Below are 16,321 nucleotides of genomic sequence, written 5' to 3'. Positions count from 1 at the left end.
GGCAGACCTGATCCAGGGAGACCTCTACCGGCGACCTGACGCCCATGGGAGTGCCCTCCCCTGAACAACGACTGGAGTGATAGGTCGAAGAACAGACACACAGTTAGTAGCCGGGGTCGCCGAAGCCGCATGGCTCGCAGGGGGCGCGAGGTGGCTCGGAGAGGTCACATGTCACATCCCTAGCTGCTGGTAGTGCTCTAGGCTAGCTCATGTGTGCATCATGTTTAAATTTTTGAAACCTGAACTGAGGAATTTAGAAGCCTCAAAACCCTAAATAAAAGAGGGGCAAAAACCCTAGAAATCTCATTCATTGCTCCAAAATGCTCTTCTTAAATGTTTGATAATTTTTGGTAAGGGCTCTGGTCCCAACCAAAATATTGAACATTTTTAAGGAATTATTTTTGGGACTTTGGATTTAATTCATTAGCTATTTGAATTTGCATTATATTCATATAATTAGAATATAATTTCAAATACCCCTGATATATTTTATAAGCTTTTGGAAAAGTCCATTTAGCAATATAAAATATTCAGAGGAGTTTTTGGCATTGTTTGAATTATTTTAAATTCAAAACAGTGGCAAAATAAATTAAATAAAACAAAACAGAAGAAAAAAATAAAAAGAACAGAAGCCTACCTGGGCCACTTACCTGTAGCCGGCCCAGCTGGCCAGCTCCTCCCGCTGGCCCAGCCCACCGCCGCCTCCCTCCCCTGTCGCCTTCCTCCTCTGCCAGGAGGACGGGCACGCGCCCGGCGCGCGCGGCCACGCGCCCCGGCCACCTCCTGCTTCCCCTGGCCACCTCCTGCTTCCCCTGGCCGCGTGGATGAATGCCCGGTGACGTCCCGATCCACCCGACCTCTCTCACTCCTCCCCTGCTCCCTCTCTCGCCGTTTCCCACCTCACCGAACACGCTCGCCGCCGCCGACGAGCTCCCTCGTGGCCACCGGCCACCCTTAGCCTCGCCGATGCGCTCAAAGGCTCCGCCTCGACCCCCTCCTTCCTCCCCACCAACCCACGGCCCTCCGGAAGCCCTGCAACGCCGCCACCATCGCCGTTCCGCCGCCGGCCACCGAAGCTCACCGCTGTCGATTCGCCGCCTCCGACGCCTCCCCGAGCTCCCCGAGGCCACCGATGCAACCCCTGTGAGCCCCTCTTCCTCTTCCCCCTTCCCTCAAGCTCGCACTCATCCCCTAGCCTCTTCCTCCACCGCGGCCGAGAGTTTCTCGCCGTCGGCCATGGCGTGGCCGTGGCCACAACCACCCCAGCTCGTATCCGAGCCCACTGACGTGCTCACCGCGATCTCAGGAGTCCGTAGCACGCCCCAGCTCCTCCTGCCGTGCTCCCTAACCCCGACCCCGAGCTCGCCCGAGCTCCGGCCGCCGCCGAGGTCGACGCCGTGCTCAACTCCGGCCACCTCGCGGCCTCCCGTCCGTTCCTTTGGATGCATAGGAGCAAGAGCTTCTCCCCAGTGCCCTCAGCGCGCCAAACCACCGCTCGTAGCGCCAAACCCGCCACCACCCGAACTCCGGACGCCGCCGCCGTCATGATTGCCGTCGCCTCCGGCCACCCTAGCTTCTTCCGTTGGCCCTGTTAGATGCGCGCGGGTCTGGGCATCCCGTAGAGCCCCTCCGCCGCTCTTTTGGTCATCGAAGGGCGAATCCCGACGCTCTCCGCCGTCCCTGGCCTCGCCGGCGACGAGCCTCGGGTCAACTCCGGTGAGTTTGACCCGGGTTTGACCCCCTCTCTCTCACTGACCTGCGGGCCCCGCCCGGCTAATTAGGTTAGGTTAGTTTAACTAAGCTAGGTTAGTTTAGTTAGACACTGACACTCGGGACCCACTGGTCAGGGGTTGACCGGACTGTGCCACGTTGACCTGCTGACGTCATCATGACATCAGGCTGACGCAATAAGTATTTTCTGGATTTGAAAATATTCAGGAAATTCCAGAAATTTGTATAAACTTCTAAAATTCATAGAAATTCAACCGTAACTCCAAATTAAATAAATTATATATGAAAAATTATCAGAAAAATCCAATCTATCCATCTGTACCATTTTCATGCATGTTAGAACAACTTATCAATACTGTTTAGGACAAATGAAGTGAATGACATTTAAATAACCACATATGGAGTTTGAATTTGAATCTTGGATTCAAACCAACTTCATTTAACCTGGTTTTAGGTGCATTGGCCCAAAACACATTCATTTTGCCATGTCATAGCATGCATCATATTGTGCATTGCATTGATTGTGTTTCTTCTGTGTTTGCCGGTGTTGTTCCCCCTCGGTAGACGTTGTATCGACGATGTGATCGTTGACACTGATGAAGACTCAATGTTATCTTCAGAAGTGCCAGGCAAGCAAAACCCCCTTGTTCATTCCGATACAATCCTACTCTCTCGCTCCTGCTCTCTTTTACTGCATTAGGACAACACCAATTCATCTGTTACTTGCTGCGGTAGCTGAACCCCTTTATCCTTTGCATGACCTGTCATTGCCACAGTAAATAGATGAAACCCACTAGCATGAGTAGGAGTTGTTTGAGCCCTGATGTGCCTACTCATTCATGCTTGTTTGTCATGCCTGCTACTGCTTAGAGTTGAGTCAGGTTTGATTCATCGGGGATGAATCAGAGGCGGGTGAACATGTCCTACTGTGTGTGAGCTAAGTGTGTGAACACGATTTGGTAAAAGGTGTCGGTGAGAGGCCATGTAGGAGTACATGGTGGGTTGTCTCATTGAAGCCGTCCTCAGGAACTGAGTTCTGTGTTTGTGATCCATGATTCAGCTACTACCATACATTGGGCCCTGAAATATGACCCCGCTCGACTTCTTATTCACCCTTGTCCTCTGTCCAGGAGTTGCAAGTAGTTTCTGGTGTTTGTAGTATGCTGGAGGCCGTGGACAGCGCTGACCGTAGGGGTGGGCTGTGATGCGGTAGGCACGTGGCCGGGTATACCGGGCGCCCGTTTGGTGTCACGGAACCCTGTTCACATCGTTTGGGGCTGTGAGCGAAACTCCGGCCGGATCTCCTCATGGATGGAACCCGAATAGGCGATAAACCTGGACTAGAGACTTAGGTGTTTAGGTAGGTCGTGGTCTACCCCCACGTCGGCTTTCGCTTGAAGTCTGCCGAGCACTTTTCGTGTGCAGACGCTAAGTGGTGGAAACATGTATGAAGAAGTACACCCCTGCAGGGTTAACATCATCTATTCGAATAGCCGTGTCCGCGGTAAAGGACTTCTGGGTTGCTTATATCAGTTCATAGACAAGTGAAAGTGGATACTCTAAAATACGCAAGATAAGCGTGAGTGCTATGGATGGCGTTCTCGTAGGGAGACGGGAGCGGTGGATAGTCGTAGGGAGACACGAGTCCACATATTCACCATATCAATACACCACTATGGATCCGCTCCCGTCTCCCTACGAGAACGCCATCCATAGCACTCACGCTTATCTTGCATATTTTAGAGTATCCACTTTCACTTGTCTATGAACTGATATAAGCAACCCAGAAGTCCTTTACCGCGGACACGGCTATTCGAATAGATGATGTTAACCCTGCAGGGGTGTACTTCTTCATACATGTTTCCACCACTTAGCGTCTGCACACGACAAGTGCTCGGTAGACTTCAAGCGAAAGCCGACGTGGGGGTAGACCACGACCTACCTAAACACCTAAGTCTCTAGTCCAGGTTTATCGCCTATTCGGGTTCCATCCATGAGGAGATCCGGCCGGAGTTTCGCTCACAGCCCCAAACGATGTGAACAGGGTTCCGTGACACCAAACGGGCGCCCGGTATACCCGGCCACGTGCCTACCGCATCACAGCCCACCCCTACGGTCAGCGCTGTCCACGGCCTCCAGCATACTACAAACACCAGAAACTACTTGCAACTCCTGGACAGAGGACAAGGGTGAATAAGAAGTCGAGCGGGGTCATATTTCAGGGCCCAATGTATGGTAGTAGCTGAATCATGGATCACAAACACAGAACTCAGTTCCTGAGGACGGCTTCAATGAGACAACCCACCATGTACTCCTACATGGCCTCTCACCGACACCTTTTACCAAATCGTGTTCACACACTTAGCTCACACACAGTAGGACATGTTCACCCACCTCTGATTCATCCCCGATGAATCAGACCTGACTCAACTCTAAGCAGTAGCAGGCATGACAAACAAGCATGAATGAGTAGGCACATCAGGGCTCAAACAACTCCTACTCATGCTAGTGGGTTTCATCTATTTACTGTGGCAATGACAGGTCATGCAAAGGATAAAGGGGTTTAGCTACCGCAGCAAGTAACAGATGAATCGGTGTTGTCCTAATGCAGTAAAAGAGAGCAGGAGCGAGAGAGTAGGATTGTATCGGAATGAACAAGGGGGTTTTGCTTGCCTGGCACTTCTGAAGATAACATTGAGTCTTCATCAGTGTCAACGATCACATCGTCGATACAACGTCTACCGAGGGGGAACAACACCGGCAAACACAGAAGAAACACAATCAATGCAATGCACAATATGATGCATGCTATGACATGGCAAAATGAATGTGTTTTGGGCCAATGCACCTAAAACCAGGTTAAATGAAGTTGGTTTGAATCCAAGATTCAAATTCAAACTCCATATGTGGTTATTTAAATGTCATTCACTTCATTTGTCCTAAACAGTAGTGATAAGTTGTTCTAACATGCATGAAAATGGTACAGATGGATAGATTGTATTTTTCTGATAATTTTTCATATATAATTTATTTAATTTGGAGTTACGGTTGAATTTCTATGAATTTTAGAAGTTTATACAAATTTCTGGAATTTCCTGAATATTTTCAAATCCAGAAAATACTTATTGCGTCAGCCTGATGTCATGATGACGTCAGCAGGTCAACGTGGCACAGTCCGGTCAACCCCTGACCGGTGGGTCCCGACTGTCAGCGTCTAACTAAACTAACCTAGCTTAGTTAAACTAACCTAACCTAATTAGCCGGGCGGGGCCCGCAGGTCAGTGAGAGAGAGGGGGTCAAACCCGGGTCAAACTCACCGGAGTTGACCCGAGGCTCGTCGCCGGCGAGGCCAGGGACGGCGGAGAGCGTCGGGATTCGCCCTCCGATGACCAAAAGAGCGGCGGAGGGGCTCTACGGGATGCCCAGACCCGCGCGCATCTAACAGGGCCAACGGAAGAAGCTAGGGTGGCCGGAGGCGACGGCAATCATGACGGCGGCGGCGGCCGGAGTTCGGGTGGTGGCGGGTTTGGCGCTACGAGCGGTGGTTTGGCGCGCTGAGGGCACTGGGGAGAAGCTCTTGCTCCTACGCATCCAAAGGAACGGACGGGAGGCCGCGAGGTGGCCGGAGTTGAGCACGGCGTCGACCTCGGCGGCGGCCGGAGCTCGGGCGAGCTCGGGGTCGGGGTTAGGGAGCACGGCAGGAGGAGCTGGGGCGTGCTACGGACTCCTGAGATCGCGGTGAGCACGTCAGTGGGCTCGGATACGAGCTGGGGTGGCTGTGGCCACGGCCACGCCATGGCTGGCGGCGAGAAACTCTCGGCCGCGGTGGAGGAAGAGGCTAGGGGATGAGTGCGAGCTTGAGGGAAGGGGGAAAAGGAAGAGGGGCTCATAGGGGTTGCATCGGTGGCCTTGGGGAGCTCGGGGAGGCGTCGGAGGCGGCGAATCGACAGCGGTGAGCTTCGGTGGCCGGCGGCGGAACGGTGATGGTGGCGGCGTTGCAGGGCTTCCGGAGGGCCGTGGGTCGGTGGGGAGGAAGGAGGGGGTCGAGGTGGAGCCTTTGAGCGCATCGGCGAGGCTAAGGGTGGCCGGTGGCCACGAGGGAGCTCGTCGGCGGCGGCGAGCGTGTTCGGTGAGGTGGGAAACGGCGAGAGAGGGAGCAGGGGAGGAGTGAGAGAGGTCGGGTGGATCGGGACGTCACCGGGCATTCATCCACGCGGCCAGGGGAAGCAGGAGGTGGCCAGGGGAAGCAGGAGGTGGCCGGGGCACGTGGCCGCGCACGCCGGGCGCGTGCCCGTCCTCCTGGCAGAGGAGGAAGGCGACAGGGGAGGGAGGCGGCGGTGGGCTGGGCCAGCGGGAGGAGCTGGCCAGCTGGGCCGGCTACAGGTAAGTGGCCCAGGTAGGCTTCTGTTCTTTTTATTTTTTTTCTTCTGTTTTGTTTTATTTAATTTATTTTGCCACTGTTTTGAATTTAAAATAATTCAAACAATGCCAAAAACTCCTTGAATATTTTATATTGCTAAATGGACTTTTCCAAAAGCTTATAAAATATATCAGGGGTATTTGAAATTATATTCTAATTATATGAATATAATTCAAATTCAAATAGCTAATGAATTAAATCCAAAGTCCCAAAAATAATTCCTTAAAAATGTTCAATATTTTGGTTGGGACCAGAACCCTTACCAAAAATTATCAAACATTTAAGAAGAGCATTTTGGAGCAATGAATGAGATTTCTAGGGTTTTTGCCCCTCTTTTATTTAGGGTTTTGAGGCTTCTAAATTCCTCAGTTCAGGTTTCAAAAATTTAAACATGATGCACACATGAGCTAGCCTAGAGCACTACCAGCAGCTAGGGATGTGACAACTCACCCCCACTAAACAAGAATCTCGTCTCGAGATTCAAGCGTAGGGTAAGATGAAGAGGAAACGCAAACTAGTATAATCTTCACGATCCAGGTTGCACTTCAAATGAACGTTGATTTGAACACCATCTTTGTCTTGTCGTCTTGCTCTGAGAACTCCAGCTAATCATGACAAGAAGAGGAAAGGAAAACTCTGGAAGGATCGGTCTTCTCGAAGATCGAACAACTCAGGATTAACTCCCGGAATGAGACATAATAGCATCTCTCGAGCTGAGAGACGAAGTACACATCCATAGGAATTGGAGTGAAGCAGATGACGAGGTTCGCTAGGTAGACAACAATTCCACACCTAAGAAGGTGGTAAACGATTGTCAACGTAGCAAGGAGTTGAGTTGCCATGATACCACGAAGAAACATCCTGGAGGAGGGTGATTCATAGATTATTACCCTAAGTGGCAAAAAGAATTACCTTTGATCCAGAGATCATTGAAACTCTTTAAACCAGCCTAAGGCAATCACAAGCGATCATTTGGAGGGGGTCGGTAGAATGGCATACCCGGACTTGGATGATGTGGATTACCTTGTTGAAGACAACGCAATGGATGATTCTTGCTTATCACCGGAAATGGAAGAGACCCATGGTAGAATGGCACATTGGCGGTGCAAGCTGGGAACAAAATGCAAATGCTGGGAATGATTCTGGTAACTGGGGAAGAACCCAACAATAGAGAGTGAATTCACTGTTTGAAAAGGTCATAGCATTTGCCGAGGAAACTGAGAGGAATCCCAGTTAGAGATGATGATAACGCGTAGCGCTTGTGCGTGCTCTCAAGAACTTGAGCATTTCCATAATCATCAAGGTTTTATCAACATCCGTGTCAAGGGTCCGGTAACACAACTTACTACCATGATGAATGGTGATGGAGGATGCAGATGCAAAGGAAGATAACACCTTCTCAGATTTCACCCTTGGCGGGGCCAAGGAAATAAAATCTGGATGATCGACCGAGAGACATTTAGCACCCCGCTTCTAATGTTCTCCTTGATGTGCTAGTGTAACCCATTCATAGATATGGTTTGATATCTAGAATATCAAGTAAAAAGGTCGGACTTCGGGAGCAATAGAATCCATAAGGAACAGTTACGGAGGTAAATCCTATGAAATCCTTATGGGGAGGTGGCCAACTTCCTCAAACAAGATACTACAATAATAGGTCTTCCGGCTGGGTGTGTTGGCCACGACATCCACTTTACTGGTTATCGAGGGACCAATATTATAGTTCTTGGGAAATATTCCAACCATCATATCTGCCCGAGATTCAGATCTGGTTGGTGTCAGGATATTCCAGACTCATCGAGTCTAGGAAGAAAAATGAAAGTTTGCAACACAAACCGACGAGATGACGTTGCGGGATTCTCGGGAGATGAACTACGATAGCAAGCTCCAAAACATGAGCTGGTTCTGCTACAAACATGTGAACACGTTGTCCTAGACAAAACATTATCACATGGTAGTCTTACAACAAAACACTACCGAGTTCAGGTGGGGAACCATAATCGAGGACATTGAAGTCCTTGCATAAGGCATGCTCTTAAGAAGGAACTTCTTCTCCTTGAACAAATCAATCAGTGGCTTGGTGTGCTCGGAACACATATGGAATGAAGGTTGCAGGTCTCCAAACCATAGAATACTTCGCACATATGCATGACTGACTTGGGATGATCCCAGAGGAAGCAAAACTAACTTTCTCAAATTCACGGCGGCAACTTTCACCAAATGCACGTGTATAAGAGGAAGTCACTCCTTTCATCAAACAAATACTTCATGAGCTAGCATGAAGAAAATGCTTCAAAAGTTTCCAACACTAACTTAATGTTCAACAAAATCATGGAGGAGATAAGGATGTTGTCAATGGGCTCAACAACAATTCATCTGGGTTTCCTTTTAAAAGGAATTCCATAGTTAAGTGAACAAGTGATAGCATGGGTCAGACCCAAAAGGTATAATGGTGTATACTCGAGGGATCAACCACGAGTAAGACAACATTACGAATATCGTTGGTTCTGGTCTGATTGGATGATAGCCCATACTCCAATCAAAGGTTGGATAAAATGATAGGTCCATTAACTGATCACGATGTTCAGTCGATGAAAATATCAACTTTCTTCAACGCACATACAAGACATCCCTTATAATGAACTATATCGGACAAGCTTCTATCTTCCAACTCTCCAAGTTGATGCATAGCTTAATCAACTAGCTCAGGGGTATCCAACACGGATTCTTGGAGAAAGGGTGGTTTACAGGATAAACCAACTTGATCACGAGCTTAACATAACAGTCAGGGAACAACCTGGTAATACTTCCGAGAAGATATTCGGAAAATCACGAACCACCGGTATGTTACTAAGCTCGAGAACAATCTCGCTTTTGAGGGCAAGACGATATGATCAAATGAGTGAGGACTTGACAAGATCCTAACTCATCAATCGAAGGGTGCACCGAAATAAGGACTAGGTAGCATAATCAACCTTAGAATGATGATTCAAAACCAACACGCTAAGAATGAAATTATTGTCCATTAACTACCAAGCAACAAGGTTGCTAGGAGTATTGAATTCACACATCACAACTCATTTGTCGGTATCCGGTTGCATCAACACGATGGCCGAGGAATGACTAATGATGGTGAGAAGTATTACTACGTCAAAATTCATGAAAGTTGGTGCAGTTCTCATGACAATTCTGACATGAAGGGGGTAATACTCCAAGGTAGAACAGAACCAAAAGCTGGATTGGCATTTGATCTGCGGAATACAACTACTTTGACCCAATCCTAGATATGGATGAGGTACTGGAGTTTGTTTCTCCTATTCATTCTAAAATAGAATGGCTTGGCGGACCACAAGGGTAATAGGCATCAACGAACGAATGCACGCATACTCTTGACTATCAATTGATAGGCGAGGGTCGGAAACAACTAAGATGGGACAACTCAAAAGAACATATGATTTTCTGAGTTGTGGATGCATGGATTAGCATGTCGAACGAAGTTTAACATATTTCTTCCGGATAGCCCATGCAGAAAGGTAGAACTGGCAGAGCCACAATATATAGTGGAGAACTCATCAAGAATAATCCTGTGGTGATATTTCAGTTCAACGAGGAACTCCTGCCATAAGTAGTTCATGGTATTTGGAAGAAGAAGATACCACGGACTTCAAGGACTATCGCAAAGGTTACTAATATCCTAAAGGCACTAGCAATTACTATCAACATGAAGTAGGTAGAGTGAATCTCGGGTTCAAGAACCCAGGAATAGAATACCTACTAACTAAATGGCATCACAGGATGCTTTCGAGAATAAAGGCCAGAATCTCACACTGGGAACACAAAACGTTGCTAGATTACTAGATGACTCCCTAAATACCTAGGGTCATAATAGTAACTCCAACATAAATGTCAAGGCAATAGAATACCTCAACTCAACAATTAGTGTGATTGAGCTGGCATAAAGGAGCATCGAAACCAGAGGGAAAGGATTTTGCAAATGCATCAGACTATTTAGAAACCTGGAATGACTCGGACAGCATAACGGCTGTAAATGCTCAGAAAAGACTTGAGACATTCACAAAAATGGTGGCATAACCACTCAGAAGCACAATATCAAGATTTCGAGATCAACAATTAACATACGGAAGTAGTAGAAACTAAACTCAAGCTTAAATCCAACAATCTTATAAGTCTACGAATTAGTAACGCGTGATCCTGATAGAAAGAAGAGATAGCCTAGTTCTTAATCCCCGTAGGAAAGATAAGATGACTCAGATCAGAAGGGCATGAGGTATAAGGAGTAAAAAGAGCCTTACGTTCCATCCCACAATCAATTCCCTTATATAACTAAAGAATTTCTAGACTCAACTTCGACCAGTTTGGCTTGGTGATCCTACAGACAGTCAAGCTCTGACACGTGTCGGCGCCTGATACGTCTCCAACGTATCTATAATTTTTGATTGCTCCATGCTATATTATCTACTGTTTTAGACATTATTGGGATTTATTTTCCACTTCTATATTATTTTTGGGACTAACCTATTAACCGGAGGCCCAGCCCAAAATTGCTGTTTTTGCCTGTTTTAGGGTTTCGAAGAAAAGGAATATCAAACAGAGTCCAAACAGAATGAAACCTTCGGAAACGTGATTTTCTCATCACATAAGATCCAGGAGACTTGGACCCTCCGTCAAGAAAGCCACGAGGTGGTCACGACGGTAGGGGGCGCGCCCCCCTGCCTCGTGGGCCCCTTGAATCTCCACCGACGTACTTCTTCCTCCTATATATATCCACGTACCCCCAAACGATCGGGGACGGAGCCAAAAACCTAATTCCACTGCCGCAACTTTCTGTATCCACGAGATCCCATCTTGGGGCCTGTTCTGGAGCTCCGCCGGAGGGGGCATCGATCACGGAGGGCTTCTACATCATCATCCAAGCCCCTCCGATGAAGTGTGAGTAGTTTACTTCAGACCTGCGGGTCCATAGATAGTAGCTAGATGGTTCTTCTCTCTTTTTGGATCTCAATACAATGTTCTCCCCCTCTCTCATGGAGATCTATTCGATGTAATCTTCTTTTTGCGGTGTGTTTGTTGAGACCGATGATTTGTGGGTTTATGATCAAGTCTATCTATGAATAATATTTGAATCTCCTCTGAATTCTTTTATGTATGATTAATTATCTGCCGACGTTTTGGGAACAGGGGTCCCCCGACTTGCCTGCCTGCGGCGTGGCTCAAAAGGGGGGCCCAGCATGGCCCATCTTCACCAACACAAACCCAAGACCCTCGCGAGGGGCCAAGCCTCACGGGGCGGACGACGCGAAGCTTCCTCAGGCACGGCCTCGTTAGGCTGGCTCACGAGAAGGCGGAGAGATCAAGGCAGGGTACCTCACGAGGTGCCCATGACGCAAGCCATGACAACTCAGGGCGCCAGGCGGGTGCCAGCCCGTGCAGCGTCCTCCTTTCCTCTTTGGTGCAAAGGGGGCAAGCGCAGCCGCGGAGTACCGAGGCATCAGGCAAAGGTTGCTATTTCGGTGCAACGAGACCAAGACCAGGAGGACTACGAGATGGAGGTCACCATGGAGCCCAAGACGGCGTCATCACCAGAGCTTTGCGCAGGCGAAGACTACTTTTGTCAGGATAGCTGATACTTGTTGTCCCCCTTCAAATTAGCCCGCCATTGTTGGCTCCCTTCCCGCTCAATATTTGGGAAGAGGACCAGGGCCTCTATAAATAGGACCAGCCACTCACACAGCCAGTGGGTCGGTCAGTCGGTCGGTCGGTCGGAGGAGAGAGAGAGAGAGAGAGAGAGAGAGAGAGAGAGAGAAAGGTGACTGAACTCCTCCCAGCAGTTCATCGCCTCAGCCAAGAACAGACCCTCGCGAGGCTGTTCTTCCTTGTATTGTTCACCATCATCAGCCTAAGAGGCAATCCACACACCGCACACTGGAGTAGGGTATTACACCACAACGGTGGCCCGAACCAGTATAAACCCTGTGTCTCTTGTGTTGTTCTTTCCTTAGTTTAGATCCAAGAATGGCGGAGGGGTGCAGGTAGGTAGGAGGCGAAATCTCTGCGTGCACCCCAGTGTTCGAACCTCAAGGGTCTGCCGGAACCTGAAATCCGACATTTGGCGCGCCAGGTAGGGGTGCGCCGGAATTCGTCTTCCACCGCCCCGTTCTCCTCCGATCGTCACTCCCATGTCTGACGCTCGTCGGGCCCGCGCCGAGCGCCGGGCCGCACTCGCTTCCCGCGTCGCCCAGACGGCCCCTGTCGGCGGGCATCCACGCCGTTCCCCGTCACTTGCCGTCAACGCCGCCACCAGCCCGGCGGGGGACGAGCGGCAAGCGTCGTCCCAGCATCCGTCCGTGCGGCAAGACGGCCGCACCGCAACTCCCTTGCTCGCCCTAGCTAGATCTTCGTCCTGCGCGCTCCGCGCGCCTATGGAGGCTCGGGCTGCACTCATCGCGACAAACGATCTCCTGCGCTACCGTCCCGTCGATGACATCTACGAAGAATGGCTCGACCGCGTCGCCGAGCTCGTCCGCGCTGCAGGGGGCTCTTCCGCGCCATCCGTTCCGCTGCACCGCACCCCGCCCCGCATGGGCGAAGAGGCTCCGGCCGCGCCCCGGTCGCCTCCTCCTCAAGAAGACGCCATTGCTCCAAGGCGCATGGCCCCTGGGCGGAACCCGCTCCGTCAGGTGCCAGCGCAGCAAGAACAGAGCTGCCAAGAAGTCCCTCGCCCGCCAGAAGCTGCCCGGGCGCTCCCTGCTCCAGCACGTCGTGACCATCCCCCTGCTCCAGCGCGAGGGGACATGCAAGACCAGGCTCTCCGTCACCCAAGGCCTCCCGTGGCCACAGTAGGCTGCCGCGCCTACACCATCGAACTACGCAGTGTCGCGTGGCCCGGCAAGTTCAAACCAGACCCGCCTCGTCGCTACAACGGCACGGTCGACCCTGCGGAGTTCCTCCAGCTCTATGAGCTGGGCATCGAAGCTGCCAATGGAGACGAGAAGGTCATGGCGAATTGGTTTCCCATGGCGCTCAAGGACGGGGCCCGCACCTGGCTCCTGAACCTGGCTCCAGGCACAATCTCCTCCTGGGAAGAGATGCGCACCCGCTTCATCGCCAACTTCCAAGGTACTCGCAATCGGCCACCCTCCGTGAGCGACATGCGCCGCATCAAGCAACAACCCGGGGAAACCCTGCAGAAGTACATCCAGCGCTTCAACAACGCATGACTCAAGATCCCCAAGGTGACTGAGGAGGCCATCATCTCAGCTTTCTCCAACGGCGTGCGCGACGTCAAGATGAAGGAGGAGCTGGCGATGCATGAAGACCTGTGCACTTCCTTGGAGCTGTTCAACTTAGCAAACAAGTGCGCCAGGGCTGAGGAGGGGCGTCTCTCCCTCCTCGAGCTGCCTGCCGCAGACTCAGAAGAGAAGAAGCTCAAGGCCAAGGATGTGAAGCGCAAGGGGGCTGCAGTGCTCGCGGCAGAACCAGACACCAAGCGGGGCAGAGATCAGCCCGAACCTCCCAAGGGCAGCCGGTACTGCGTGTACCATGACCTCCACACCCACAACACCAACGAATGCCAAGAACTCTGAGCCGTGCGTGAAGGAAGGATCGGCCGTTGCCCCGACCGCGGTGACCGGGGCTACGGTCGAGGAGGAGGAAGAAACGCAGGACGCTGGGAAGACCGTGGGCCGCGCCAAGGGTGGCGCGACCAACCTCGCGAGGATTGCTGGCAAGACCCGCCTCGCGAGAGAGGATGGAGGGATCAGCCTCGCGAGGGAGACTGGAGGGATCAGCCTCGCAAGGATCGCCCGCTAGGCAATGCAGGCCTCCCATCGCTACTGCCGCAGCCAAGGAGAAACGAGGACCGCCATCAGGACGAGGAGGCTGGGGGCTTCCAGGAGCCGCGCGCGATCGCCTGCATCCTGGGCGGAGCTCAAGCCCCAGCCTCTCAGCGCGTCTTCAAGCAGTTCGCCCGCGAAGTGAACGCAGTACTCCCCAGACTCGAAGCCACACGCCCTCTCAGGTGGTCGGCGTGCACCATCACGTTCAGCTCAGCAGATCAGCTCAAGTGTGCGGCAACAGCCGGAGTCCTCCCGATGCTTTGTTCCCCAATCATCAGCAATGTGGTGGTCACCAAGACCCTCATCGATGGCGGGGCAGGGCTCAACGTCCTGTCCGTGGAGACGTTCAACAACCTCCAAGTGCCCTACAACCAACTTCAGCCAACCAAGCCATTCTTCCGGTATCACTGACGGCTCCACGGTCCCGATTGGGCAGGTCCGCCTCCCTGTCACCTTCGGGGCACGCGACAACTACCGCACCGAGATCATCGACTTCGACGTCGCTCACATTCACCTGTCGTACAACGCCATCCTTGGGTACCCATCGCTGGCCAAGTTCATGGCTGTAACTCACCACGGCTACAACGTCCTTAAGATGCCAGGAAGCGACGGAATCATCAGGGTGCCCTGTGAAGAGAAGGACGCGGTGTGTTCCCTGGAACGAGCCTTTTAGGCCGCGTCACTGGAAGACCCGGGTTGTGGAAGTAGGAGGCCTCCCGAAACCACCCCCAAGAAGAAGAAGACATCGTCCGGCTCGACCACTCAGGAGGCAGGCCCCTCTGGGCCGGCGCCTGCCCAGGGGGAGCCTCCCTCCATCGCATAGGAAAGCACGCCCGGCGCCCTCCTCAGGCAGGGCTCGAGGGCTCTCCCCTGGACGGCCACCAACCTAGCTAGGGTCATGAGGGAGGCGCTTGGGCACCACGTGGAGGCGTGTTTTGAACCACGTTTCCCTCAAGAAGGAGCAAGGCAAGGAGATCCAGACCCACAGGAGTTCGTTAGCAAGGCCATTCAGGAGCTACAGGAGTCAAGAGTCATGAGAGGCGCCCGCCGCCTACCAGCAGTGGCCCCCCATCCAGGCGAGGATGGTGGGCTGCCCGTCTGCATCGACATACCAGGGCTCAACCGAGTTGTCTCTCTGGAGCGCTTCTGTCCCTCGCGAGTGGGGCGCTGCGGAGGTCCACCCCATAGCTACGTTCGCATGCCTTACGGCTCGCCGAACGCGGCTGACGCGTACCAGCGCCTCATGAGGGGCATCACGGAGGCATGAGAGGCCAGGCGTTCCGCAGCCCTGGCAGAGATGGAGATGGCCCACGAGGAGCCGCCAGCGCCTTCGGAGCCTCCCGAGGCCCCTGGGCCTGGGGGCTTGTGAGGATCGGCTCCCGCAGCCCCCCGAGCCTGCTACACCAACACCCCTTCGTCCTCAACATCATCAGGTGACATCTTTCGAGTTTTACTTCCAGCTGAGAGCGCCCCCAGGGCTGCATTATTCCCAGGCCGCATGGGTCCGTCCCTGTGGCGTGTATCCCTTTTATTTCGCGTCGATTAGCTTACCTTGCTGGGGGCGCCCCTCAGGCTGCATCACCCCCAAGTCGCTCGGGCCTGACCCAGTGATCTCCGCATTCCTAGCATCTATTCGAACGAATCCACTCCTTCGCGGCTAACATGTTTTACCTAGTTGCCTACTCAGCTGACGCCAACTAACGGAGCTGCTCCCAAACGGCACGACGCTTGTGCATGGGTCCGTCCCTGCAACGTTGACAAACCTAGATGGCTGAGCTCTGGCCGCGGCAGCCCCGCATAGTGTCACCTCGTCAAGCCTTCAGTGCCTCACTACCCCTCAGAAGCAACCAATGGCTGACCGTCAATTGTATAGCAACCCCTTGCTTTTTCTATGATGGACCTGTAGGACCTCCTGAAGGAGCTGCGTCAGGCGAGGCTCTTGCTGTGCCTCCTTCGCTCTCGTCTGCGCGAACCGCTTGCACGTTAAACGGGGGTGCCTAAGCATCGCGACTCAGGGCTCCTACTGGCTCTCCAGCCCTCACCCTCTGGCCTTGACCACGGCATCGCGACCTGGCATACCAGCGATGGCTGAGATTCGCTCGAGGGCCGGGACCCAAGGACGTAGAGCAGAAAGGGGAGCTAAGGCGAGACGGAGGAGACACACGAGGACCTCGCCAAGCAACCCCGCCCCTGCCGATGCACGGACCCGGCCACACACGAGAGAGCGGCCCCTAATCCTCGAGATAAGTTATCGCCCGGAAGCGCCAGCTACCGTGGCACCATCCCCGCACGTAATGCTATCCCTTGTTAGCGA

This window comes from Triticum aestivum, chromosome 3A (assembly GCF_018294505.1).
Source record: "Triticum aestivum cultivar Chinese Spring chromosome 3A, IWGSC CS RefSeq v2.1, whole genome shotgun sequence".
Classification (NCBI taxonomy): domain Eukaryota; kingdom Viridiplantae; phylum Streptophyta; class Magnoliopsida; order Poales; family Poaceae; genus Triticum; species Triticum aestivum.
The sequence above is the reverse complement of the archived record's forward strand: the minus strand, read 5'-3'. Positions refer to the sequence as shown.